At 43.1% G+C, this 27,732-nt stretch overlaps 1 protein-coding gene and 3 non-coding genes across 5 annotated transcripts in view; 3 read left to right on the top strand and 1 right to left on the bottom strand.

Annotated features, from left to right (window-relative positions):
- nav3 (neuron navigator 3) overlaps positions 1-27,732 on the bottom strand; it is a 443,539-nt gene that overhangs the window by 373,270 nt on the left and 42,537 nt on the right. The window contains exon 1 of one of the 2 annotated variants that reach the window (XM_030440422.1): positions 26,176-26,260. The exons of the other annotated variant lie outside the window; for it this stretch is intronic. The gene's annotated coding sequence lies outside the window, so the exon portion shown is untranslated. Of the gene's footprint in view, positions 1-26,175; positions 26,261-27,732 lie in introns of those variants that run through there. 2 annotated transcript variants of the gene reach the window in all.
- trnak-cuu (transfer RNA lysine (anticodon CUU)) lies at positions 13,230-13,302 on the top strand. The gene has a single exon. It is a non-coding gene; the product is annotated as a tRNA-Lys (tRNA).
- trnak-cuu (transfer RNA lysine (anticodon CUU)) lies at positions 18,965-19,037 on the top strand. Its single transcript has one exon. It is a non-coding gene; the product is annotated as a tRNA-Lys (tRNA).
- trnak-cuu (transfer RNA lysine (anticodon CUU)) lies at positions 20,036-20,108 on the top strand. Its single transcript has one exon. It is a non-coding gene; the product is annotated as a tRNA-Lys (tRNA).

Here is a 27,732-nt window from a genome sequence, read left to right as displayed (position 1 = left end):
AAAGCGCAGGGAATAACCTGACAGAAAGTCTCGGCGAATAAATTAATACGCCGGAAAAAGCTTTGAATAGGGAATGTGAGAATGAGGCTCTGTCAGATACCATAAGGCAGGAAGCAGAATTCACTCTCTAACAATGTTCAGTCGTGGAAATGGTGTGAACAAGTCACCTCTGTCTGAAGGACAGAACGCCATCACTTTAACAGAGAGATGGAGTCAGCGGTGTTACATACTGCATGTCTGAAAAGGCACTGAGAGGGCTAACTTCCATTATTCCCACCAAGAGCAACACAAACCAACAAAAAGTACATGTTCTTATAGTTTGCCTTGGCTGGTTTGAGGCCCCTTCTACTTTAATCTTCAGTGGGTCAATCGGTCAAATCTCATAAGTCGAAGAAAAATATAAATGTCACATTGACTTCCTTATGAATAATTAGAGGGGATATATTGTGCTTTTTGGGGGTTGTCCTTTCCCTTTGGTGCATTATGGTCCTTTTTTTGTGCACGTCAAACGTCGAAGACACCTCGTTTGTTGTCCGGCCTTTGCTCCAGCAACTTGTCTACATGACTGTGTAACACAGCAGCACAAGTCAGTCTTCATCTTCTTCCATCTGAGAATACCACGACCTGGCGGATTTACTTTATTCTTTAAATAAATGGGACGGAAATGACCTCAAATCAACTGGAAAACGATTGAACATGTAAAGCTATTCTAGTCGATAGCTTAAGTAAAAAATGAACCTGAAAATGAACATAATATGTCACCTTTTAACTGAATTCTTCCCAAAAATTCTGGTGTTAATCTTCAGGAAACCTTTAGCGCCAGCCGTTCCATTAGAAGAGCAGCAGACTACTGCCGATAAAACACCAACTCCTTCTGGAGAGCTTTGGCGGAAATCAACTCTCTTTAGTTCCAGTAGACAACAAACGCCCATCATAGCCTTCTACTATACCTACTATAGTGTACAGATGCTGTGATGTTCCCTGCTGAGGCTGGGGGGAGGGACAGAGCCCGCCAGAAACACCCTTTGTATTCCTGCTGAGGGAGCAAACACCATTGCTAGAGGAGTGACGTCCAGATTGACAGCCACTGATCTCAGCTTGGAGGTGGCTGTGAGGAGGGGGGGTTGGGTGATCTCTAAAGGCTACTGTAAGCTCATTTTGTCCTTGAGAGAATAGTTAGAGGGTACAATTGGAAACTATAAAGCGCTGTGTAATGATTCTGTCCATTTCCATTTCCATCCAGGCCAACTACCCAGCCCTGCCCCACTACAGAGTCCTCAGACTCCTCCGCAAGATGCAGCAGCCGAGGGCAACCGGATCCTGTCTGGATGGGCGTGCTTGGCAACCTGCGCTTAAAAAAATCCGGCGCCGGTTTTTGCAGAAATAAATATTGTCCATCATGTGGGGGTCAGCGGTGTTAGATCCCCGGCGTCTCAGGCGCGCGCAGAGGGAAGCGGGGATAGAGGGAGACAGCAGAGCGCGTTCAGCATGAGAGTGTGCAGTGTAAGCTAAAGCAGGAGGACAGCTGTGCTCTCTACTGGCTGCAGCTGACAAACATGTCAGGTCATTAGGGCAGTTTCATGCTTAATCAGGGCTAACGCCAGGAATACACCGGCAGGAATGCGTCACACCTTATAGGGCGCAACGCGGACGCTGAAAACATCCTCTGCACGCATTTTCCTCTTGTATTCAGGCCGAATAAAAAAAAAAAAAAAAGTCAAATTTCTTTGTCTTGCTTATTTTGTTAATATGTTTATCGTAAAAGACACAGCCCGGCAGCAATGTCAATGCTCTGCATTTTTGAATAAGCCACAGCAGGGTGCAGCTCTGCTGATTCTAGCAGGCTGTGCACCACGGGCTGCCGCTATCCAACCAATATAATCTCATCACACAGCTAGAGGAAGAGGACTGTAGCCTCAAATTGCAAATAGAAATATGCCATGAATAATAGGGCATGTTTTTGCTAACGAGCAGCATATGTGCATGGCATATAATCTCGGTAAAAGACGATGTTGCTCCAGTACAGTTTGATCACTCTGCTCTATGCTGGTAAAGGAGTGTATCATTCAGGGAACTCAAACACAAGTAAAATCAGCCCCTGTACTGTTTCCCAGACTTCCTTTGGTTGTGGTCCTGTGGCTGCCGGCGCGTTCACATTGAAAACAATAGAAAGCAGAGGAACCCGCTCTCTTTAATGCTCGAAAAACAACTTTAAAACTCTGCAACTTTTATATATGAATATGAAATAAAAAAATTTGCTGCTCAGCCCTTTTCATGATGTCAGTTTAATTTGCTATTTTAAGCACCTAACGAAAGCTTAATAAATAAATACAAAAGCGCTTGAACATTAGCAACAAATACATATGCATTATTTCACACTACACTTATTTACTCGTGTGTGTTGGCAGATAGTCTGAGGGCATCTACATTTACATTTCAGCTCCCATCAGTTGCGCTGGATCGATGCTGTTGTTCCGCTGGACTGGGCAGAGATACTCTGACCTCTGTGCCGTGAACCACAAAAAGCTAATTGTTCCCCTCTGTGCTGTGAGTACACCGTTTTCTTTAAAATTGATTTGAGGTGACTCTCAGCTCTCAGCAGCGTGCAGCAGTTCAGTGGTCTGCCATTCTGTCTGGGGGGTGTGATGGTGGTAGTATGTTAATGTGCTGTTGCGTGACTCTGTCTGCCACTCGTGTTTTTACAGATCGTGTGATGGATGGCATTTGCAAATGTTTTGTGTAGCCTCTGGCTGTATAAACACATGATTTGTCTTCTATAAATGTGTGCAGGAGTCGGGTCTCATGATTACGGACGGTCTCAAGGATGTGGCTTTTACACGCTTTTGAGTGCCCGGTGTCAGGACCTCGCTCTACTCCGCTAACAGGGAGAAACGGTAGCGTCCACAAACATGAACCAGTGACCGGCCTCCACCGCGACACATCCCACTGATTTTCTCGCTGAGTCCCGCCTCATTCTGCCTCGGATTGGTTGCTGGCTGGGTTGGTTAAGGTTAACCATGAGGAGTGAGATCGCTTAGGAATATCAGGGTAAGCCAATCAAAGGCAGAGTGGAGCGACAGAAATAGGTACCAGCCAATCAGAGGCAGAGTATGTCAGGTCTTAAAAAACAGTGTTATCCATAATCATGAGAGTCTACAACAATGAGACAAAGGATATTGCACATATGCATGAACTCCCAAATTGGTAATCTACAATTCTATGAGTGATATTCAATGATATTCCCAAAGGAGAGGATTTGAAGTTCGCATCTGGCTGCCCCTCTATTGGTCCCCTGTTGACAGCAAACTGCTGGTGGTGATTAGATCATGATGGATACCATGACATATCCAGAGCCGCCAGACTGCTATCCGATATTATTTTAGGCTCGCTGGTCTCAGGGGGGGGGGAGGAGGAAGATTGAATAAAGGAACTCCAGAGGATCAAGAAGTGCATACCCTCCGTCTATTTGAACCACCCTCCCATGGACTTTTTGGACTTAATCTGATGGCTAATCCATTTTGATTTGACTGTACAAAGGAAAGGATCAATAACCCGAACAAAATGGGAAAATAATTGTGCCGCTCAGCATCGGTTATGATCAATTCACCTTGACACAACATGACTGGCTGGCAGAGGGAGAAACAATGCAGTGAGGAATGGAAGTGACGTCAACAAAGGTGACGTCTGAGGAGCCTCTGTAGGGCAGCACGAGTGTCTGAGTCACCAGCTCTGACTGCTTTAGTGACGGGAAGTAGGAAATACTCTGCGGACATGTAAGTAGGGAAATACTAATAAAGCTCATGATAATGAAGAAAAGTCAGGGGAGTCTGGAGTTATTGCTGTGAGGTTATATTAAGGGTAACATGAATGTTCATGGCACTGAGTCCACAAGTTGTTGAGACATTTCACTCGTCCATGTCATGGTGCCACCATAGGAAAGGTCAGGAGGTCACATGTGAAAATCTCAACACATCCTCATTCCTAAACAGCTGAACAGATCGAGTGACAGCAACTCACAAAACGACATATATTAACATAGTTTTCCTTTGTCGTACGGGAGCAGTTTGGTTAGATTTTCGGCAACAAAACTTGGTTTGGTGAGGAAAAACACTGTGGTTTGGGTTCAAACAAGGAGCTTATGTAACTTAAGTTACATACGTACATAACTTGAGTTATGTTACATGCATGATGTGAGTTAACTACATTAGTTAAAATAACAAATTTAGCTGATTTTTGTTTTCATACTCAACATGAACATTTGTTTATTTGGCCCATCTATTAACCCAGCCTCCTTCCTGTGCAGACTTCCTTGCTCTTCATACAACGTCACTTCCTCCTTTGCTGCCATAATAAAGACTACTGCCACAAAAGGCTGCCATTTAAAAAAGACTTCAATATGGGTCATGATGAGCTGATTTCATAGACTAACTCTATGGTCGTTTATTTATGATGAGTGGCTGGAAAATCTATTTTCAATGCTTTTTTGTAGTGTGTGTGTGTGTGTGTGTGTGTGTGTGTGTGTTTGTGTTTGTGAGTGTGTGTGTGTGTGTGTGTGTGTGTGTGTGTGTGCGCGATGGCACAAACCTTTTCATGTGTTTCAACATCCTGTATGTATCATGCCTTACTAATCTTCTCACTAACGGAAATACAATATAATAGGTTACATCCTTCTCTAATTGGGTTGGTTGTATAACAAACAATGTGTCAGACGTGGAGTCAGCGGGGTTTATTAAAAAAAAGAATGATAATGTAATTACATTAGGAATAAAATTACCATTAGAAGTAAAATACAAAAACAGTCTGGATCTTGAAATTGGACTGTTAACTTTGCCCGCGATCTATCCTAATCAGCTATTTTATAACATGTGAGTGATATCTGGATTTTGTCAATAGTCATGAAGTCCAACTACAAATACACACAGTACCCACTGTTTAATTTTCTTTTGGACTGAGCTCATTGTGAATGAAAGTAAACATCCTCCGATGAATAGCGAGCTGCTGAAAAGATGGACGATTGATTTTTTACTTATGCACATCGTCTTGTCATGCCAACAAAGCCAAAAATATGTGTGCTGAGGAGCAGAGTGGAAACACAATCTGTACTTCAATATGACGGGGGAAATTGCTTTCAGGACAGCATGGGGGAATGTAATGGGATAGCTCTGCTGTTGACACGCATATGGAACAATAATAAGCCATCAAACAATGCATATTGGATACAACACTGAATAGACTACGCGGGATAAAAAGGTGGATGATGAACAGGTAATAAAAACAATAAGTGTTAAGCTCAGCAAGAGCCCGTTACACACTTAGGTGGCATTTGCAAGGTGAGAATATAGTGACACTACTGCTGGATGCATGTGACTGGTTCATACGCAAATTATGACAGAGCTGTCCATTATCCTGTTTACCATAAGGATCACAGACCTATTTCCATTATCGAAATTGATCACCATATCACATCGTATTACAATGAATGCAGTATCAGCTGCAAAGGATGGTAGGTTTAGCTGAGCTAATGCAAGCTCAAGTGAGTGATAGCAGCTGACTTTGCTGTTGCCTGGAGACGGCTAAGTGATGCTTCTGCATGCGCAGGCTTCACAAAATCAATGAGAGTAGAGTAACTAGAGTTTTCAGACCAACAAACAAAGACAATCCAGCCTCAATCCAGCTGTTCACCTCTGGATTAGGGTTTGGCAACATGTTTGAATTTTCCAATTGGCCTGACAACCAGTAATTGCCAACGTTGCGGTACTGAGGAGAGGAGAGCAGTCCCTGACATTAATCTGGTTTATTTTGTCTCTAGCAAACCGACTCATGACAAGACTTTTTTGGTTTAATAGTGTCAGCTCGGAAAAGTATGCAAGCAGTGAGTTTGGTAGCTTCCACAAGCTCTTTTAGCTTTTTTTGTCTAATAAATAAAATACACTTATAGATGTCAAGAACAAGATTATTCTTCCATCGATTTTCCTTGTTAAAGAGAAAAAGAAGAGAACAAAGAAAGAAAAATTCAAGTTTCTCTCTTTCAGCAAACTTAGAATAACGTTAGCTTAACTGGCTTGTTAGCTCATCGTAAAACTCTTCATTCAAAATCGACAGAAACTAAATGAAACTCAGCAGAAACAGCCCGTTTCAACTATCACCAACTCTGATTTGGTCAAAATAAATCCTTAATTCAACAAGTTAGAAGCGAACATATTCTGGCTCTTTTACCTTACCTCTCTGTGGCAGTGCTAACTACTGTGCTACTGGGTTAGCTAAATGAAGGAGAGAGACTGTAACTTGTTCTTCAGAGGTACGCTATTAAATAACCAAAATAAAATGACTACATTTGCCCTTAGAGCTGATATGTTTGCGCAATTGCCCAATTCTAATCTGTGTAATTTAACTGACTGTAGGAAAAGTCACACTTTGGAGGTTGCACTCTGCAAGGCATGGAGCTTTTTAATCCAGCTGAATTTGCACTGCGCAGCTCCTCGATGTGATCGTGTATAACTGTGTCAAAGCGTGAGAAAGCACCACTTAAAGGAGAGAAAAGCATCCTATTCATCATTCACTCTCGCGTTATGGCCTTACCGGTAATTTATAGGCGATTAACTGTATTGTGCAGCCATTAATCCAAGGTCGCCGTGGCTGTGACATGAATGAGAATCTCATCGCAATCCAGTGTAAAGAATAAAACATAGAGGTACACAGGTTCTGGAAGAGAGGCTGGGAAAGTGTGACAGAGCGGGCAGGAGAGGGCGAGGTGAAGTGAGAGATAGCAGCTGTGACAGCCAGGGGAAGACAGGGAGAACTAAAACATCACTTAAGTCAGTGAAGGGATTTTTGTGGCTGCTGAAAGTCCTTCGCCTACTTATAGTATTAAGAGATCCTTTTTTAGCTTTTTTCCCCCTTTCCTTCAGTGTGTTCTATAGGTTCCCGTGCATGTTAAAGGTCTTGAAAGTTGAAAAGGTCAAAGTCCATGCCACTGGGAGCTCCTCTCTCCCACAGAAAACACTGCTCCTGAAGTATCTAAAAAACCTCGTCAGTAGTCTCGCCTTTAATTTCACGCTACGTCACCATGTTACACATTTATGACTACATTCGCGGTAGGAGCGAAGCTTACCGGAAGCTGACAACACAACAGAGCTGACTGCAGACATGGTGAGTAGTGGTAGCTCAGGCGTGTCTGAGCTGACCAATCAGAGCAGACTGGATATTTGGGAGGGGAGGGCCTTAAAGAGACAGGCGCTAAAACAGAACGTTACAGACAGAGGGGCAATACAGGGCTGCAGCATTTTAACAGTATGTTAAAATGTGAGAAATTGTGAATGTAAAAAATTGTACAATATATGTCCTTTAAAGGTCGCACATGCAGTATGAACCAACTGGATACTCAGACAGGTTTGATTATTTCCGTTCAATTTATTTATTTAATTTTCTAAGCGGAGGGAAAATATTGTAAAAACACGCATCAACATAAATTCCCTCATTAAACAATAATTTTATATGGTTTAAAAACATATTTAATTTGCTTACTTGCAGACTCACACAGACACATTTTCACAGTAACGCACCACGACTCCTTTTTTCCTCACCTGTTCTCTCTGTTCCCCTGTCCCTCTGCAACACACACACACACACACACACACGTACACAGACTGAAGGACATAAGCATGATTTTCTCTGATACACCCCCCCCCCCCCCACCCCCTACATGCCCTCTGTCAGCTCCTCTCCCCGGCTAATCAGCTACAAGCCCATAAACATTCATCCATCCGCGGCCGCACACCTGCTGCAATCTGTTGACTTTGAGCAGGATCTTTCACCTGTCGCTCGCGGCTCAGAGGAAAAGGTGTGAGCCAGTCGCTTTGGAAAACCACCTGTTCTGCCTGGTTAAGCTGCACCGTGTGCCCAAATTTGACCCGTTAGGATTAGCTGACAGCTTTGAGAGCCATCACAGCAGAGGTGATAAATGTTCTGGTGTGGCGGTGGTATGAAGGTGTCAAACCTTTTCTCTGGACATTTACTGAACTTCTGTTGCTATTTTACCCCACCTTCAGTGGAGTTTTGAAAATTATGATTTTCATCATTTTAGCTGTCTGGAGTTAGTAGTCCCTGTTATGAAAGATGACGAGCATTTTCCTAATTATTTAGATGAGTGGGTGACTGATCAGATGGATAAATTGTTCATGGAATGATCGACAAAATTACAATTTTGATGATTAAGTGTTCAAGTCATTTGTTGAGCTTATTAAGCACAACTGCCAAAATAAAGTGGTTCGAGCATCAAATATATGAAGATTTGCTGCTCTTCTCTTTTTCGTATGCTTTTATATTGAATTCCTTTGGACAATTGGTCAAATGTTGGCATAGGCTCTGGATGAACTGCGATGTGCATTTTTTCACTTTCTTTTTTTCACTCCAGCATATTATTGGCCTACATTTTACTTCACAGATTACATTACAAGTACAGGTATAATCGGTGTATATATGTTGGCTGATAACTAACAAGAAATGGAAGTACAGGAATGCCAGAAGCATTGACGCCAAAAAAAGAAAAGAAAAAAAGCCTGAAAAAATTCCTGTATCCGTGTCTTTATCTGGATCTTTGTCAAAAGATAATGTGTTCTATTCTGGGCTGAGACCCAACCATCAATCTAAGTTTTGTGCTAATCTGTTCAGTAGTTTTTGTGTTATCCTGCTGAGAAAGCAACCAACAAAAAATAGAGAAAAATGCCAATCAAGACTTCCTAAATCCCACACTGACATGTGGAAACAGCTCATTTTGACCAACCAAGAGTCCAAAACCCAAAGACATTCAGCTTGCTATTATAAATAACATACACAATTGGCAAATATTCACAATTGAGGAGCACTAACGAGTATATTTTTTTGCCATATTTGCTTTAAAATAATAACTTAAACTGACATTGTACTATCACAATTTGGGCCAATTGAGGTTGCTGTGCGCTGAGGTAGCTGTTCCCAGTTCACATCCAGCCAAATAGCTTTACTGCATGTTATCCTCCATCTACTGTCAGCGCTCTGCTGCAGCTATCTGACAAATGATTGAAAATGCTCTCTCTCTCTCTCAGTACATACAGTGTGTGTGTGTTTGTGTGTGTGTGTGCGTGTGCGTGTGCGTGCGTGCGTGCATGTGCGCACGTGATGAATTATAAACTAAATTGAATAATAATTTCAGGTCTACCAGAGAGCAAAGACAAGTTTATTTTTCAGCATCAAAATGTATATCCTGTGTGTTAATGTTATTCTTTTTTTTTTCTTACTCTCATCATGTTGATATTTATATATAACATCAAGTATCAATTGGGCTCTGCTGAGGGAAAGCATACAATCAACTTATTAATGATAAAAGTAACAGCTACAGTACAGTACAGTCACACTGGTTAATGTTACATTGATGTTCAGGAAAAGCTCAGCACAGATGTGTGATAAATCAATAGGGAGGACTGCAACTGTGAGTCTTTATTGGGTAAATAAAAGATTGTCTACATGCACGAGGAACAACAAATCACCACACATCAATACCCTGAACTGCAGGGTGAACACATTATCTAAATACACTTGCAGCACTGATGCTGAAATCAGTACCAAGCGCCATGTATTGCTGTCATTTTTGTCTGCATAATTGGCAATTATGGCAAACAGAGACAATCCCGAGAACAAACACCATCAGACGCCAGTGATCAGATCCTGTTAGCTGTTACAGTGCAGCGCTCCATTGGTAATCAATGGAGGCTTAGAGGCATCCACTGATCTGCATGCAGATGGCCTCGTCACGTGGTGACGGCAATCTAAAGCCGGGGAGACATGCAAACACTCCAGTGTTCAATGGTGCTGGTCAACAGCACAGAGGTGACCCAGTGGGATCGATAGCATGTTGTACATCACCTTGGCTCAGAGGGATTTGTTTGAAGTGAATTAAGAAGCTTTGGATGCAATTACTTTAACAACACTGCCGACAGAAAAACCCATTTCCTAAATGAGTTTCTTACTATGAGCAATGTGCTCCATGAGCTCACACTGTTGCTTATTGAACACGAGAGATTTCAAGCGTTGTTAAAAGAACCTCAAAGTCAAACTTGGGTAAAAGTAAATGTTGTCGTGTTAAAATATTACTTCGGTAAAAGTGGAGGGTCCAGCATGAAAATTCCTGAGTGAAGTCTTAAGAATCTAAAGTAATTTCTGGCAATAAATGTACTTAAGTATAAAGTACTTCAAAACTGTGCTTAGATAAAGTATGAGTAAATGTACTTGGTTACATACCATCACTGGAGATGTCTGGAATTCTGTTTTGGGGTGGGGGTAATTTAAATAAAGGTGATGACGAGACTTTTCATGCACCGAAGTTGAGAGACGTGTTCACAATTGCAGGGTTGTTTTCTTATGTGACCAGCCCTGTCGATTACATCTGACCAAATCCCAGCCACACAGCAATGCTGTCACCCTAAAAAATCATGTTAACATACTAGTAATTTGCATTTTACTGCCCTGAATTACACTTGCAATCAACATAATGAGGAGAAGACATTGTTAATCAACATCTGTGATGAGTTGCAAAATGTTGATACCAAACTTATCGGTACAGTGTTGACCACACAAGCTCAAAGATTATCAAAATTACTGGTCAGCTAACTGCGCATAACTGAAACTTTTGGTCAGTCCTCTGTTTTATTATGATCATTATGTACAGCCATTCTTGTGAGCCCCGGTGGATTGTAACTTATCTAGCAAGAGCTTCTGACCAACCCTCCACCTCAGACACCAGCAAAGAATTTGAAGAGACTCTTAACATTAGCCAAGCTACAACTGCTCCTGTTCATACATGACACTAAAGGCAGGCCTTCACCTCTTTATATGCCCAATTCAGTATTTAATATAATTAAAAGAATATTTTACTGTATATGTAATAGGGGGTCCCTGCCCTGTCTCTATCAGCTAAGGGGTCCTTGGCATCAAAAAACATTGAGGACTCCTGTAGTAAGGCATGTGGCTATGATTAGGTAATGATAGTGGTTTGGGTTAAATACACACATAACCATATTGGCATATGAATCAAACATTTGTTTCCCAGTAGATCATAATTAGGAAAACATTTTAAGTGTATCAGCTCCAATTCCAACTTGATTTTCAGTCATTTAGCCATGAATATCTAATATAATAGCGATATACTTAAGACTTTAACATGGTTGATAACCAAGAAGCAGAGAACTTCGCACATGATGGACTTGAGTCCTGCAGGTGTTCTCAGGTGTCACGCTCTACCCAGAATCCTCCACGGAGCCATGAGAGAGCCGTGATGGACGAGACAGAGCTGAGGACCCTTCAGGAGCGCAGTGTTCCATTAGCCAGGCTGTGATGTACTGCTGGTCCCGCTCAATACACTCTCTCGCACACACTCACTCTTCCTGAAACCACCATTCAGGCCCGTAGAGGAGCATGATGTACCTCTTCATCCAGCCTCTACGTACGTGATTATTTGGAGAAAAAGTGAGATTTACAAACCAAACTGAATGTGCATTTGGCCTCAAGAATCCACATGTGCAACTTCTCAAAATGCTCAAGATTTTCCTTTAAGATTGGTTTATTTTGAAATGTATAATTCCTTTAATCATTCTAATTCTTTGCCATTTTACAATATCTTTTTATCATCTTTTTTTGAAATTGTTGGTACAAGAGCTGTTTTATTCGTTTAATTTCTGTTTCTTACAACTGTGCTTACGGTCCTCTCCCCTACCAGCAGTTTGAGTCCGGAGTTGTCCTTGAACGCGCCGACCTCGCACATCTTCATTCTTCACGGGCAGCAAATCACCGAGGATGATCTGCGGCTCAACCGCCCTCCATACAGGAGAGAGAGAGAGAAAAAAAATTCTCCCAGGCAAAATATAACCGTCAATTCACTTACTCTCCAAGGACGGCCAAAGAAGCAGATAAGCTTTGTTGGTGCGAGGTGGCTGTTGGCTGCAGTTGGGAATGCAGCACACGCTTTTGTCTTCATGCACATAGCTACCAACATGGTCTTGGGCCTGAGGGAACGAGTCGGAGAATGAATAAGAGAGGAAGAGAAAAGTGTGAGTGTCAGAGGCAGAAACAGAGAGAGGATAACAGATGATGAAAGTGTGACAAAAGGGGATGGATGCTAACTTGGAGGCATGGTGAGAATAAGTGACGGAGAGTGAAAAACAACAGGAGCGAGAAAGAGAAAGTCAAGGAGAGAAAGGCTTTGATGCCATCTTTGTTACCACACCTCACAAGCTCTGATGACAGCTGAAGCTGTCTTCCATTCTCAGGAGAAACCAGCGTTACATTCCCAGAATACATCAACAGCTGAGGCGCAGCTAAAGGAAAACAGCAGTGTGGTTTTGTTTACTATTCACCAACATGAGCCACCGCCTCAATTAATGAAGAGCAGTCTGCTAAGAGCAGATCAGATCTGTCTGCTTGGTCCGACTTTCATTCAGCCAATAATCGACTCAGCACGTATGCTCTCTTTCACCAGTCTGCTTGGTTTTCACACAGTTACACACATCCATTACTGCTGCCTGAGACAAATTAGCTCCACTGAAGTGGTGGCAGGGTTTTGTTGCTTTGCTTAAGGGCAAATTAATAATGGCTGCAGGCATGGTCGTAGGAAAAAACACAAAAGAGGCAAACCATCGATGACATGTTTCAACCACAGAGGGTAAAAGTGAAATCATGAAGTCCAATGAGTCATCTGATATGAGACATTTTCTGGACTAGGACTTGGGACTTTTATACTGGATTCGCTCATATACACACTTCGCTCATATACTTTGTGAATTATAATATATAATAGCAGAAAACAGGGGAGAATCATTCACAACCAGTCACAATGATCCAAGCAGGTCATTAAAGATCATCAAGACAATCAAAGTCTATGCTCAAGGGGTGGTTAGAGGAGCGATACGCTGCAGCACAAGGATGCAGTCTATGGTGCACGGGCACAAGACAAATCAATCTACACCCCTCCTTATGATAAGACATCTTATTGAAGGAAATAAAATTTAAATCAAAATTTACCCCTAAGAGAGATGCCGGTAAGGCTTTAGGGGTGGGGAAATAACACTGTTATTTTCTGATTAATATGCTGTCAGTATGTCAGTACCTATAATGTACCATATTTACCCCTAATAAAACATAGTTTCCCAGCAGAGTAACTCCATAATGTCTGATTCGAGCTATTTTAGCACTTGCCCACAGCCCGGCTAGCTCAGTCGGTAGAGCATGAGACTCTTAATCTCAGGGTCGTGGGTTCGAGCCCCACGTTGGGCGGTGTTGTTTTGAACTACTTCATACTGATCCCTGTTGCCAAAACACAGCTCACCACGGCTGGAGGTGGTGTTGAGTGATCAACATTGATCATTACAATGCAATGTTCCCATGGGATTATTTGGTTACTGACAATCACCACTTCACATGCACCGTCCACCCAACATTGAAGTGGACCACGAATACAACGTCCTGGCACATCGCTCCCCTAATAGGCAAATGGACCCTGCAACACCCAAAAAACTCTGGAATGATCCAAAAAAGCCTGAGGTGTTGACCCAGCCCGCAACTTCCCTAGATCCCAATATGATCAAGCATCTGTAGGATGTTCCATGAAGGCCCCGACCCCTAACCCACAGATTCCAAGGCATCCAGTACAAACCCAGCGCCAGACAACACAAGACATCATACGGTTTGGCCTATGGACGATGCCTTCATCCATCGCCGATGGCTGACAGCCATAGACTACTATTCCCTGACCATCGTAACATTGTGTTTTAGAAGGCTCCCCACCAGAGAGCACAATTAATTGGCGCATTCCCTCAGAGTTGGCGTAGTGCAAGAGTTGTTGTTTGTGATATGTGGGAAGAGGAAATGAAAAGAAGTATGTTGCTGCTCAGTGCAATATCACGTTGACATCATGTTTCCTGGGGGCCGCTGTTTCTCTCAGTCATGCCATTTTATACACGGTTTTCTTAGCTTAGCTTCCTTGGCTAGTTGGCCAACGTTGTCCTATGCATATGAGGCTGAACAAATTTAAGTTATGGACAAGTGGTGGGGAGACGTGGATAGTTTTAAACCTGGCAAAAGGATGTAAGTAATGGGAAATAGTGATAGTTGAGACAGTTGGAGATTAATGTGTGAAACAGGGGCGGTGAGCTAAACAGTGGTGAGATAATATGCAACTGCTGCCTTACGACAACACTGAGGGGACATGCGGCCTCAAAGTCATAAACAACGATGTCGTCGTCAATCAAGATGTTTCATTGTAGACATCATTATATACCAATTCTGCAGACATCGGCCAACCGTAGGACACAACCAGAGGTCTTTTGTCAGTGCATGGATGAATCAGCTGGTTTGGCGACACAAGGGGAACCAGCACAATATTAAGTAGGTGGTTTTAATGTTGTGGCTGATTGCAGTGTATGTCCCAACATAGAAAAATAAGAAAATATTAGCAGCAGATACAGATACACACTTCTAGTGGGTTAGTGATTACTGAGAGGGATTATCTTTTGGTGCATCTTTTCAAGCAAAGTCCTACTCATTCCTCCTTCCAGTATATTATCTGAAAACTCAAGCAAGTCCAGTTGCCTCTGATTTACCTGCGGTTTATCACTAAATATAGAGCCATTTCAGTTTTAATGTCGATAAGTAGACTATTAGTTAAAATGTGACATTTACATTTAATTAGACCTTTTTTCTCATTGAATGGTTCAACAAAAAATGAGCCTAGGTGGGGCTCGAGTATTACATTTTTAAATCACATTTACAGAAAGGGTTTGATTTTCTTGGAAAAAAACCCAGTTTTATCTGAGTTTTGACGACTACCGCCCTGTGGCTCTCACCCCCAACCCTGATGAAGTGTTCTGAGAAACTGGTTCTCCGGGACATCAAAGACAACATCCCTGCCAGCCTGGACCTTCAGCAGTGTGCTTTCAGAACCCACAGATCCACAGAGGATGCCATATTCATTCATATTCGCCCTTCACCCCGTCTTCATGCACCTGGAGAATAAGACCAGCTACATCAGAGTGTTGTTTGTCGACTCCAGCTCGGCATTCAACGCGTTCTCACCGATGAAGCTGATTGGTAAACTTGAGCAATACTCCGCAACTGGATTCTTCGCAAGCAGATTGAGAGTTTGGCTTAGTCCTCAACGAGCGATCAATACACCATTTTCTAAAACAGATGAAGCACAAAGGACTCAATCATAGTTCTGTTTTTTAAACCCTTAAATACATTTACTTTCTAACTTTCTAGTTTGTGACATTGCAGACTTACATGCTCAACATGATTTGACTCATAGTCTTGACTAGGGAAACTGCGCTTCAATCATCCAGTCGGCGTGGGGACTCACTTTGAAGAAACCTTTTTAATTATAGAACTGCACTAACTACATCCTTGTCAAAACCACCGTAAATCTAACCATCCCGGCTTTTAATGCTTTAATGATGAGATCCAGGATCAAGGACACGGGGAGCATCTAACCTTTGTAGTGTCCTGTTAGATGGCCAGCACACGGCTACAGAGGCATAACATGGTTTAACAGGAGGTATCTGACTTACTAAAAGAGGGTCCGAAAGGAGGAAATAAAACCCAGACAGAGGCAGAAAGAGCCAGACAGGCCAAAAGAAAAACAAAGCCAATTAAAAAGGAAGGTTTTGGAGACACAAAAGGGTAGGGGAGAGATGAGAAGGTTATAGAGACTGACAGAGAGCGAGGGAGATAGAGGCCATGAGGAACGGCGGGCGAGGGAGAGAGAAAACGAGACAGAATAAAGGGAAAAAACAGGACAGACAGATGCAGGGAGAGAAAGAGGGAAGGGTGAAAAACAACAAAGGAGGAAGACGGATGAAAGATGGAACAGACGCTCGGGCACAGAAAACAGAATCAGAGAGAGGTGAGTGAACCGGACAGGAACCGGGAGGGTAGTGAGGCAGTGACACGCCAACTGCTCTGTACTGGGCAGCTCCCAGTGGCGACCAGTAACAGACAGTGATCGTACTGGGCAGCTCCCCGTATGACTGTGTGATGCAATGTGAATGTGAAGAACGGCATTGTTGTATCAGAGAATAATATTGCTCGGTGGACTTGACTAAAGCTCAGTGACTTAAGCAAACAAAGAAAAGGGACATTTAAAAAGGAAAAGACTCGAGCTGAAAGGAGATAGAGGAGTATAAAGAGGACGGGAGGATGTTCGAGCAGGCAGCCAGATGCGGCCGGAGAGGTGACAGCTGACCGCTTCCAGCTCCAGTCCAGACCAGCCAAACTCGCTCCAGTTTGGAAGACATCTGGGAGGAGGCTGAGACCATAATGAGACAGTCCCCATTCCCCTCTGTCCAGACTGACCAGCCAGAGGATGACGAGAGGAGGAGGACAGGATGGCTGCGGGGTCAGAATCGTCCAGGCAACAATTCAAACAAGCAGGAAGGGAAGCATCTGAGCAGCCAGCTGTGATGGAAAGCGCCTGCAGCAAGGAAACCGAGGAGCACAGCAACATATTGTATTATCTACAGCGAAATGACCATTCAGGCTTTTTCCTAGACAGCAGGAGGAGGCGGTTCAAGCCTCTGGCTGTTTCAGAGCTTTTTCTCGCATAATATTCATACTTAGACAGTCAGCTCAGGTTAATTAAAAGCCGAGGATGTATGGAGTGTTGTTTCAGATTAAGTCGGCTGCTCAGAAAAGCTGCTCAAAGCTGGTTATTCTCAGTGATGTGAGCACAAAAGAGAAAGCGTGTATGTGTTCATGCACTAAATGCATGGTAATGTTACAGCCTATCTTGGCCAAACCTATCTGCACACAACAATGGATGGAGCATGCTGGATGAACAATTCCACCCCAGTCCTGGTAAGCTGAAAGGAAGAAGATGGAAGTAGAGTGGGGGCTTTTTCCAAACCTCACTTGCTTAGTCTGGCTGAATCAGACTCCAGTGGGTTTGGAAAGATTTATTTGGGCAAATGTGAACACAGCAATCATACTCAGGCAGGGTTTGAGTTAGCCGGCTAATGCTGGCCTTTTGCCAGTATCAAGTGTAGTTGTCAAGCAGGTGAAAATATCGATGGCCACAATGTCTGATGGAAAATAAGCCAAATACATAAATGGAGTAATTAATAGCATAAGTAACCTAAGAAACCTAATCGCGTGTGACCTATGACATAATTTGCCAAGACGACTCAAACACAACTTCTATCATGCAAAAGTTTGTTTTTGCCTCTGCTGTTAAGACGTTGTTTAGTCATGTGCTGTGTGTTTTACTCTCACCACATCTAATCCCAGCGCTCCCCAGAGCACTGCCAGCAATTTCTGCCAAAAAACTAATCACAATGCACCGCACAAGATTCGAAAGCTGCAGCAGCAGCAGCAGCAGCAGCAGCACTATCGTTTGGCTCAACAGCGGTTAACTGGACTCTAAAATGTCGGCGGCGAAGCAACCATCTCAGGGCCAGGAAAAAGAAATAAAGGAAAAAAGCATGAATGCAAAGGTGCAACAATAGGCCTGCTGCAGCTGAGGCCAGAAAGACCGCAGAAAAGCACCAAGCTTCCGCTCCTATAGAAATGGCAGGTGGCAGGAGAAGGACTAGGCAACCAATCACACAGAGACACATCGCTAGAAACGTGTCTCCAGCAAAGCCACTGTTGTCCTGGAGCTGTTCATTTGTGGTGGAAATGTAATCTGACCTCAAATAGAAGTCGTGGTCTGCAGGTTGGGGCCAAACAGCTCTCTTCAGTTTCCATGAAGAAGAACAAAGTGAATTTAGCCACTTTCAGCGCACTGGCTCTGTTATAAATAGATTATTGGCTTTGCCATGCAGCACAGAGGAAACCTGACAAACCAATCAACATTTATCAACAGCAAATTGAGTAGAGTCCATCCAAACCACAGCAAATCTCTAGTTTGTGTATTTTTACAACACTCTCCACAGATGGAGAATGTAGAAATTAAGTGTAAATTATGGATGCATTGCATCAGAGAAATAACCGTAGTGAGGAAGTTGGAAAACACAGTTGAAAAGTACACTCAAAATGAAATACAGATAGATAAACATCAATGATGTCAAACACTAAATGACAAATGTGGCAAATATCTGCAAGCATGTAGCAAAAACACTCATTTACAGTAACTGTGAAAATGCAGAAGGTGGTGAAAGAGTACAACCAGCATAGTGATGCGGGAGAGAAACTGGGCTGAACTGTCTGATCACACACCATTGTGTTGCAGAGGAGGAGGGGGGCTGAGGTGGGGGCTCAGTTGGTGCACTGCATCTGCAGGCATGCAGTGCTCATGCTTGACTGGAGATGTTGGATGACTTCACCATTTCCTCACGTTGTATCAAGTAGGTGCATGCACACCAGAAACACACACATTTGCACAGGCGTGCATCTACTCTACCTCCTAGCCTATCTTCTATGTCAGGAGGGTGACTTCACTTTCTCATCAAGTAGGCTGACTTCATTCTGTGTCTCTCTCTATCTGCCGTATTTTGCTCCCCCGACTCATCTTCTCACCTGTTTTCTTTCATAAAATGTGTCTTTTTGTAAACAAGGAAAACAACAAAAACACACATACTGTTATAATGTTTGAGTTTAAACTGAACCCGGGCTATCACTTGTCAGGATGGCCAAGCAGTCCTAGCCATCAAACAGGGTAGAGAATGAGAGTCTTATTCTCAGGGTCTTGGATTTAAGCCCCACGTTGGGTGATGACATTTTGGACTATTCTGTCCACTCGTCAAGCCACGTTTCTTTAGCTGCATTGAAATGGTGATGGATGAACACATACAGATTAGAATACGCTGAGGTGTAGTTCTGGTAACCATCAACATCAACACATACCCTATAAGTTCATACAAAGAACACAGACTCTAGTAATATGAGTGAGCTTAGGCCATGGGACTCAATGCAGCAACAAATTGGATCCATTTTGCAGTGTGCGCATGCCCGGCTAGCTCAGTCGGTAGAGCATGAGACTCTTAATCTCAGGGTCGTGGGTTCGAGCCCCACGTTGGGCGATGTGTTTTTGGACTACTCAGTCTGGTAGCTTCCCTAAACATGCTGGTACTGTTCTCATAACTGAACTCCGGCTCTAAACAGTCAGACGCCACACTCAGGATTGACCCTCTCCTGAGAAAAGAAATTAATAGTTTCCAGCCAGTACAGCATGAGACTGAGGGTGGATTCACACTTGTACCTAGTTTCATTTGGACTAAAATAAGGGAAAAAATTATATATCATTCTTAACCCTCCACTGTTCCCAGTGTTCATGGTCCATGAGAGTAAATGCATGACCAAATTGAACCCATCTCTTTGAACTATCCAGCCTGATTCGCTCGGTCGGTAGAGTATGAGACTCTTCATTTCAGGTTCGTGCATTCAAGTCCAATGTAAGGCAATGGTATTTTGGACCACTCTGCCCAAGCACTTACATTCAGATGCGTTGGACTCAGTATGATGGATGGACAAAGACAAACAATGTCGACTCTTTCAATGTCAGCTGAACCCCAGAGATCTGGGCTTGTATAATGTGCTACTTGCTTAACTGAATCCTGGCTCTCACTTATCAGGACTGCCAATCAACATTACCAAGTTTTTCATTGCACAAACGGTCCAGTAATCACGTCACTTTCCCTTGGATGTGTTGGAATCAATGCGATGGATGGACACAGACAAAGTATGTCGACTCTGTAAGCTGTCAGCTGAACCCAATACACCTGTGGTTGTGGTAGGGTGCTTTTCACTTAAATGAACTCAAAGCGCCATATGACATCAGTTTGCTGGCCAAACAGTCTGTGGCGCCACACTCGAGGATTGACACTTTCCAGAGCAAAGAGGCAAAGAGACTTGTAATTTCCAGTCAGTACAACATAAGACTCCTGGGGTGTATTCACATCTGTACTTTGGTTCATTTGGTCAAATTATACATTATTTCCAACCATCCACCATTCTCAGTGTTCTCAGTCCATATGTGTTAATGCGGCCAGAAATTGGACTCATCTTAGCGCTACAGCTAGCCCGGCTAGCTCAGTCGGTAGAGCATGAGACTCTTAATCTCAGGGTCGTGGGTTCGAGCCCCACGTTTGGCGACCTTCTATGAAAATACTTTGTGAAATCCCTATTCTTTAAACATGTTCAATCCAACATGATGTGTTTCACTCATGATGGGTGGACACAGACAGAGTATGGCCGATCAACATCACCTGGAACACAAGAAATCCTGGTTCTTACAGGCTCAAAGTTTAAGGAACTCTTTGTTGGATAATGGCCTTGATCTCCCGAGAAAACATTTGTTATTCATTTCCCATCCCTTCTTCCTCAGAGGTCAAGGTTATCTCTATCATAATGTCCTGGGAGGTGGCAGGGATTCAGTGTCTCGCTCAAATAAGAGTCACTTCCCGGCTTAATACACTACACTGGAACTTCTCCATGTACTATGTTTTCTACATGTCTCACGCGCTTTTGTCCGTCTGTCAGTGTTTAGTTGGTGTTGCTATTCCATGTTTCTTGTGCAGTCACGATTGTTGAGGCTTTATCCTCTTCTCACAGGATATTACTTTGCAATGTTTAAAAGCGGTGCCACAGACAGAAGCTCATATGGGAATCACACTGTTCTGTACTTTCTAATTATGTAACTTTATACATCATATATTATTATTTTCACATCTAAATTCTTAAACAATACTGTGTTGTATTTTTGGTACTGTATTGTGTTTCTGTTATTTTGTCCACCTCCACTCCTATAGTAAGCATCCAGCGGGCTATATAAATGTGTGGACCTGTAGGTGGTAAGATGCAATATATGCTCTTGTGCTCCTGCTGTTCCTAAAATACTTGGGTCCTCGTGCGGATTAAGACAATAGTGGACGGAGCTGAGAGAGAACTGGCTGCTGGTTATTAACTCACAATTCAGATAAGCAGAGATCACTGCTGCCTCTGCCAGCGGCGCTGAGAGGCAACAACACCAACACCTTGCCCACGAGATAAGGGAATTAGAGGGGACAAAGGCGACAGTTTTTTGGCGCAGTTTGCCAACATATTGGAGCTGTGCATGTGTCCCATTCAGGCTGTCCTGTTTCCCCATCTGCACCACCACCAGGCGTTAACACGCAGAGAGACGCCGAGGCATGAATGCAGGGGAGCAGTAAAGAGGAGAGGAAAACAACGGGCGGAACGCGGAGCCGTGCGCGTCTGCCAGCCTCCTCATTGAAACTCGCCGATTTCTCCGAGGGTGTGACATTTCAGCCAGCGGTCCCTCGTGAAGGCAGAGCCCTGTACTAACAGCATTTCTGCATCCGCACGGCTGGATTTCATGTTCACCTCGCTGTGGAGGAGTGAACACGGCAGAATGGGCTCACTGAATCAGACACAGGGACATAATGATGAGAGGTGAGAGAACAAAGCACATCTGCAAAGGGATAGACAGGAAGAGGTATCACTAGCATATATGAATACACATATAAAGGTGACAGTATATGGTATAGGATGTTGCACTTGTGGAAAACTCTTGTATCTGGCTTTCAGTGCTTTCAAGCTGAATTTCCACAAAGGTGATTTTTAGCCATGCTAGTGGCCTGGCTCTAGGGATGGCAAAGTCTGTTGGTTGGTCCATCTGATTTGAGTTTAGTGAAATAGCTCCTGTTGAATGGATTTGTAGAGATATCGAAGGTGCCAGGATGATGATTCCTAATGACTTTGGTAATCTCCACTTCTCCTCTAGCGCCACCGGCAGGTCACATTTCATTTTGTCCAATACTTTGGTTTCTAACTAAATGCCAGCAAACCATTGACATTCCCATCCACCTCAAATGTGCTTTGTGTTTAGGGCTAATTAGCATGTTAGCATGCTGACACACTAAACTACTGGAAGACTGTGAACCAGGTAAACATTCCTATACACTACACCTAAATTTATATCGGCATGTTAATGCAGTCACTGCGATCATGTAAGCATGCTAATGTTAGCATTTCGCCCAAAGCGCCGCCATGCTCGTCTTGCATAGCCGAGCCACAACCATCTCCAACGGCACTGTCACTCACCACTGGTCTGACTGCACTTAGCAAATTCTATAGAATAGGTATCCAGTGGCATGCTTATACCAACAGCCTGCATCAGGTCTGCATCAGTCAAACAACCACCATGCCTGCACACAATAATTAGCATAGCCTTAGACTTTTAGCCTTTTTTCTGGTATTTGCAGTTTTAACACGATGCTCATAAGCTGACTACTTCGCTGAAGCAACAGGCTATTGCGTGAGAAACCAAGTCAACAAAATAACTTTCTGCTAAAGTTTGCTAAACTAACATTAATTGATTTATTTGAAATAATGTTACACCTAAAAATGATCTGCTTGTTCATAGATTAAATTATACTGAAGTGAGCAGCTAACTCATAAAAAAAAAGCTGAACATGCAATATTCCAAGGGGCAGGCTACGTTTAAAAACAGAATCCATTAAACTTATTGTAAAAAAATTAGCTTTTAAATTCTTCATTACTTCTTCGCTCTGTACTCTCAGGCTCGCCATACATCATTTGCTGCCGAAATGACCCAGTTTCCCTTCAGGGATCAATAAAATGCATCTTATCTCATCGTGTGAAATTTCTCATCTCACAAGTATTGCTCTACAATGCCGAATAGCTCGAGGCACTTCGGCAGACGTTATCACATCCCAGTCACTTCCACGGCGTCAGTGCGCCCGCTGTCCCTCCTCCTCCCTCATAAAAAACAGGAGGCTGTGCATTGTTTGACCTCTGCACCTGCCTGGAGAGGGGGGGGGGCGACTGCTTGATTTGTTGGGGGGGTGGGCCAGCCAAGATTCCCCAGAGCAGACAAAGCAATAAATCGCAGGGGTGACAACAACAACGGTGGTGGTGGCAGTGGAGGCGGTGCTGGTATGGAGGATGAGCGAGAGGAAAAAGTGGAGAAAAAAAAGAAACCAGTCCCTTAAGAAATATCAGCCTCGGAGCATCGGAAACAGTTTCGGTACCGCCTGAATGGAAAGAAATCTAGACACTGCGACCCTTTCTCTGAGAACGCACACACAAATATGTCTATCAGCAGTCCCCTCTGGTTCTGGGTCACGTCTCCCTGTCTGGGTCACACTGGCTTCGCACTCACCCTGGAGGCCTGGTGTCCAATTAGATCGCTGAGTGCAGCAGTAAGCAAGCTGCTGCCGAGGAACTGGAGCTATAGGTGGAGAAAGAAAACAACGGCCCTCAAAGAAAACTGTGAGGCAATTTGCAAGGAATAAACAAAGCCAGGTTTACAGCTGATGAAAGCATGTGAACCTTGTGTGGAACAGAAGACTTTAAGCTGAAACTAGAACAATTAAATCAGAAATTACATTCAAGTCACAGTCTCTCCTCTAATATCATAGGAAAGGAATCCAGCTGTTTTCCCATCAAATCTCACTAATTGCACGATAGATTAAATGCTTCATCAGAAGCTGCCAGTGGTCTTGTTCGAAGAACTGTACGCTCAGGACCATTTTTAAAATGTCTCTACAGTTAGCACTATAATAATACTGTTGGAGACTGATGTGCCCATATAAAATGCCCATATACAAGCTTTAGAGGATAAGTTTACCCAAAAATGAAAATCCAGCTGTTATCCGATCAGCGTCATGCCATTAGAAGGTCAGGTGGGGTTGTATAGTCCAAACAACATTTCTGGAGCTTCACAGCAAAACAGCAAAACAGCATTACAGCAGTCTTCTAAACAACGGAAGTAAATGGGGACTTGACTCCATACAGCTTGTCTGTCGTAATCCAATTTTCCAGTAGCCCTGAGAGCCCAAATTGATTTGAAATCGTTTTACTTACAGCCCTCAACGTGCGATCGAGGTCGTGCCCCCACTTCAGACAGGGTGCACGCTTTTAGCTTAGCAGCCTAGCGCAGATTTCAGCTTTTAAAAGGTTGCATTGTAAAACCTGGGAAAGTAACTTTACCTAATTAAAAAAGAGAAACCTCACAATTACTCATAATTTGAATTTTTTTTAGCACGTACAACTTAAATTTAATAGTCTTTACCTGTTAATTCTGAGCTGATTGGTTTTTCGGATGTTATTAAAGTACAGTAAACTTCACAGTGTGTAAATGATGATCTGTATGTTTTCGGTTGTTGCTTCACGTTTTAAAATAAATTAACATCTTCTTCAATTGTTTAGGATAATGCTGCAGTGGTGTTTTTTGCTGTGGAGCTCCAGATACAAAAACTTCACCTGACTTCCCATCAGCCTGAGGTTGAGTAGATAATGACGAAATTTTCATCGTTGGGTGAACTGATTAAGGGCCTTTGTGCAGTGTAAAAATAACACATCTTCATTTAAAACCCCAGTAGATACTCTCCGCTCTATTAACGCTGCTGGTGCCCACAATCTTGTAGAAGCTCATTTCGAACAATCAGCTGGTCATCAGGAAACACCTCCAATAGCCTGAGGTGGTCTGCTAAGTGCTCCCCATCCAGCCGATACTCTCCCAGAGCATTTGTATTCAAAATGCGCTACGTGTGTTCACTTCCCTCTCCGTTTGTCCGACAGCTTCATGCATATTGCATGCGCCGGCGTCAGCCCCTTTGCAGCAAAGGGGTGCATCCCCCCGCCAACAACAAAAGGACCATCAGAGGCGTCCAGAAAAGCAACATCCCTGTAAGAGTACATCAGACCAGAGTGAATACAATCCCTGATGCTGCGTTGGTCAAAGAGCAAGACGCCACTTATTGATTCCAACACTGACCCGTACTGAGAAAACATCTCCATTTGTGAACCCTGAGCTTCAAGAGAGGACAACAGAAGGCGAACTGATCAAAGAATATCTGTGATATATAGGAATGCTGGAAAGGAGATGCAAAATAAATACATGTTCACTTTATTTATGACTTCCTCCTGACAAGACAAGGACAACAGCGACTGTAAGACTATTTGATGTTCATTTTCAGACAGCGGTTAACAAGAAGACCCATAAACCTGAATGAGCCAATCCAGGTAGGTGGCTGCTGTGCTAGTGGCCACTCTGTGGTCAAACGTTAGTGATCTGAACGTGATGCGAGCAGCAGCAGCGAGGAGCCAGCCCAGAGTAATGAGAAGTGGAAGGACATGAGCCGTCTCAGCCGACCAGACAGTCTGCCACTTTTTGGACCATTTCGCGGCAGTTTTAATGCGAGTGCTGGCAGCCGTGTCGGAGGGATGTTGAAGTAGTCAAGGCGAGAGATGAGCAGTGCATGCAAGAGTGTGTCAGATGGGACATTTTTCTGACTGAATATAGTGTGGAGCAAAGCGACCCAAGTGACAGATGCAACATGCTTAGTGGAAGTTAGTTGGTCGCCAATCATGACGGCCAGATTTGGAGCAGACTGGTTGTCCTGGTCTGTATATGTCTGGTGAGCATTGCAGGCAGTGTGATCCCATCGCAAGGTGGTCTGTAGTTGATTTTAACTTCATTCTGATCCAGGTTTTCACCAGCTAAAACACAGGACACCATCAGAGGCAGATTGTGATGGTTAACAGCCTACATTAACATGGCAGACTGATAATGTACCAGTAATGTACCATCCTCAGACCTTGCTAATATAACTTTGTGTTGTCCAGTCAGTTTTTGTAGTTTGTAGGCTGTTTTCCTTTTACCTCTAGTCTCATTTTTAGTGTGATTGTACGTGAATGGCAGTGTTTCCCACACATAGGCTCGACGCAGGCTCATTAATCAGCCTGCATCGAGCCTATGTGTGGGAAACACTGCTATTCATGTATAAATAGAGCCATCTGACAGAACACGTCCACAGCTGTGTTGTCTGATTTGAACGTAGGTACAACGTTAAGTTAAAATAGAAAATTTAGTTTCACTTTTCTCAGAAATTCATTTTCTCTAAAGGTTATCTAAAATATGATGATAATACAGTCTATGCATCTATTTTGTTGAAGTAAAAGGAATTATTTTCCAGATTCCTGGGTTAAAGATTCCAGAGCCAAGAGACTGCTCACGTTATTCCCCCTTACCCTACAGCAGCAGGGTTAACATCATAAACTATAAGCTAACCAGCACCTTATCGGTCAAAAAGTATCTTCATGAACCTGTGTAAAATAATAATTAGTTCATTTTTTCACTCATCTTTTAACAATTTCGTTCAAAATATGTTTTATGGGCACAAACGAACAAACCTTGTCATCGTTTTCATTCGTGGAGGTTGTGTTTTCAGCCTGGTCAGTTTGTGTGTTTGCTGGCTGGTTGTGTTTGTGCACCTGGATGGAAGAAGATGAAAAGACCCAATTAACTTTTGGTGCAGATCCGGATAAAGTGACGGATAAACATTTTCATTCATTTCTCAGGGACTACTGCATGGATCTTGACGAAAACAATCATATTGAATCATACAATCATAAAGCATATTTAGATGGCTGGTATCTATGAGTGAGAACAGGAGGGGACTGATGGCAGAGCTATGCACAATCCCTGCATGTACATGTACATATATGACTGATATAAATATGCATAATACTAGAGTGCAATTTGAATTTTAGTTATAATTTTACCTAGAGAAGGCTGTGCGTGTTTCATTACAAATCTACACTTGATTTATTTATTAAGCTGCTTTTTTATTTTTTATTTAAGTCTGTATTTAGTTTGTTCAATCAGCATGAACATTAACACACATGTAAAAATATGGAGAAATAAAAAAAAAAAAGAGAGAGAGAGAGGGGGACAAAAACCAGACCACACAGACTGGACAGAAGCACAGCATCATCTTTACATTGCCCATAGCATTAATGATTTAAGAGCCCACCAGCACAATACCAGTCTTTGAAAAAGTCATCCATTGACCCACTCTAGGGGTCTAGCTCTGCAACTAAAGAAAAGCCCAAATAAATAAATGAAAGAGTGAGCCCATTATAATGAACAGAAGATGAGATTTCATTTAGCTGTTTTGATTACATTACCTGTAATAATGTTCGCCAGTGAACCAACCTGTGGATTCGTGTCTTGCCAAAAGCTGCCAAGGCATCTGAGGTTTTTACAAGCTGATTGTAGCGATAAGCACAGCTGCTCCAAATAAACCCAAGCGGCGCAGTAAAAAGGAGGCCGCAAACAGAGCTTCCACTGGACGTAAATTCAAACAGAAGCCTCCCACTTCTCACCTCCACCTTCTAAATCACCGTCAGCGAAGCTGGCTAAAAGAGTGAAATGATTCATTCCCGATGAACCCAGCCTGATGTCAACAGCACGTAAAACTGCAGAAACTATTGATTTTACGGCTTCCTCTCTGAGGTGTTTGTTCTCAGGCGAAAGGTAGAGGAAGAAATATGGGACCTATTGAACTTTTTCACAAAGCAAATCAAGGGCAGGAAGGGTTTGCAGTTGTGCAAATACTACTGTTCCATTTACACATCTGAGATTCAAATCCAGATCCTGCTTCCATTCATCCTGAACAAACTTCAGCTCCAATAGAATAACTAAGAGTGCAAGAGAGAAAACACATTTTTGGGTACCCCAGAAAAAGAAGGATTTCAAGATTTGCTAATGTGAAGTCTTGAACTCAGAACCCTCAAGACAAAGCGCTTTCTTCTGTTCGTACCACAGTACGTTCGCACTCAAGCACAGACGTGCTGACAGAGTAGTTCTGACCTTGGAGCGTTTCCGAGCTCTTTGCCTGAGAATGAGACCAGAAAGCAATTTAAAGTCTTCGGATCGGTGGGAAAAAAACAACAACAAAAATGAAA

This window comes from Sparus aurata, chromosome 14 (assembly GCF_900880675.1).
Source record: "Sparus aurata chromosome 14, fSpaAur1.1, whole genome shotgun sequence".
Classification (NCBI taxonomy): domain Eukaryota; kingdom Metazoa; phylum Chordata; class Actinopteri; order Spariformes; family Sparidae; genus Sparus; species Sparus aurata.
This window is presented reverse-complemented; position numbering and strand designations above follow the sequence as displayed.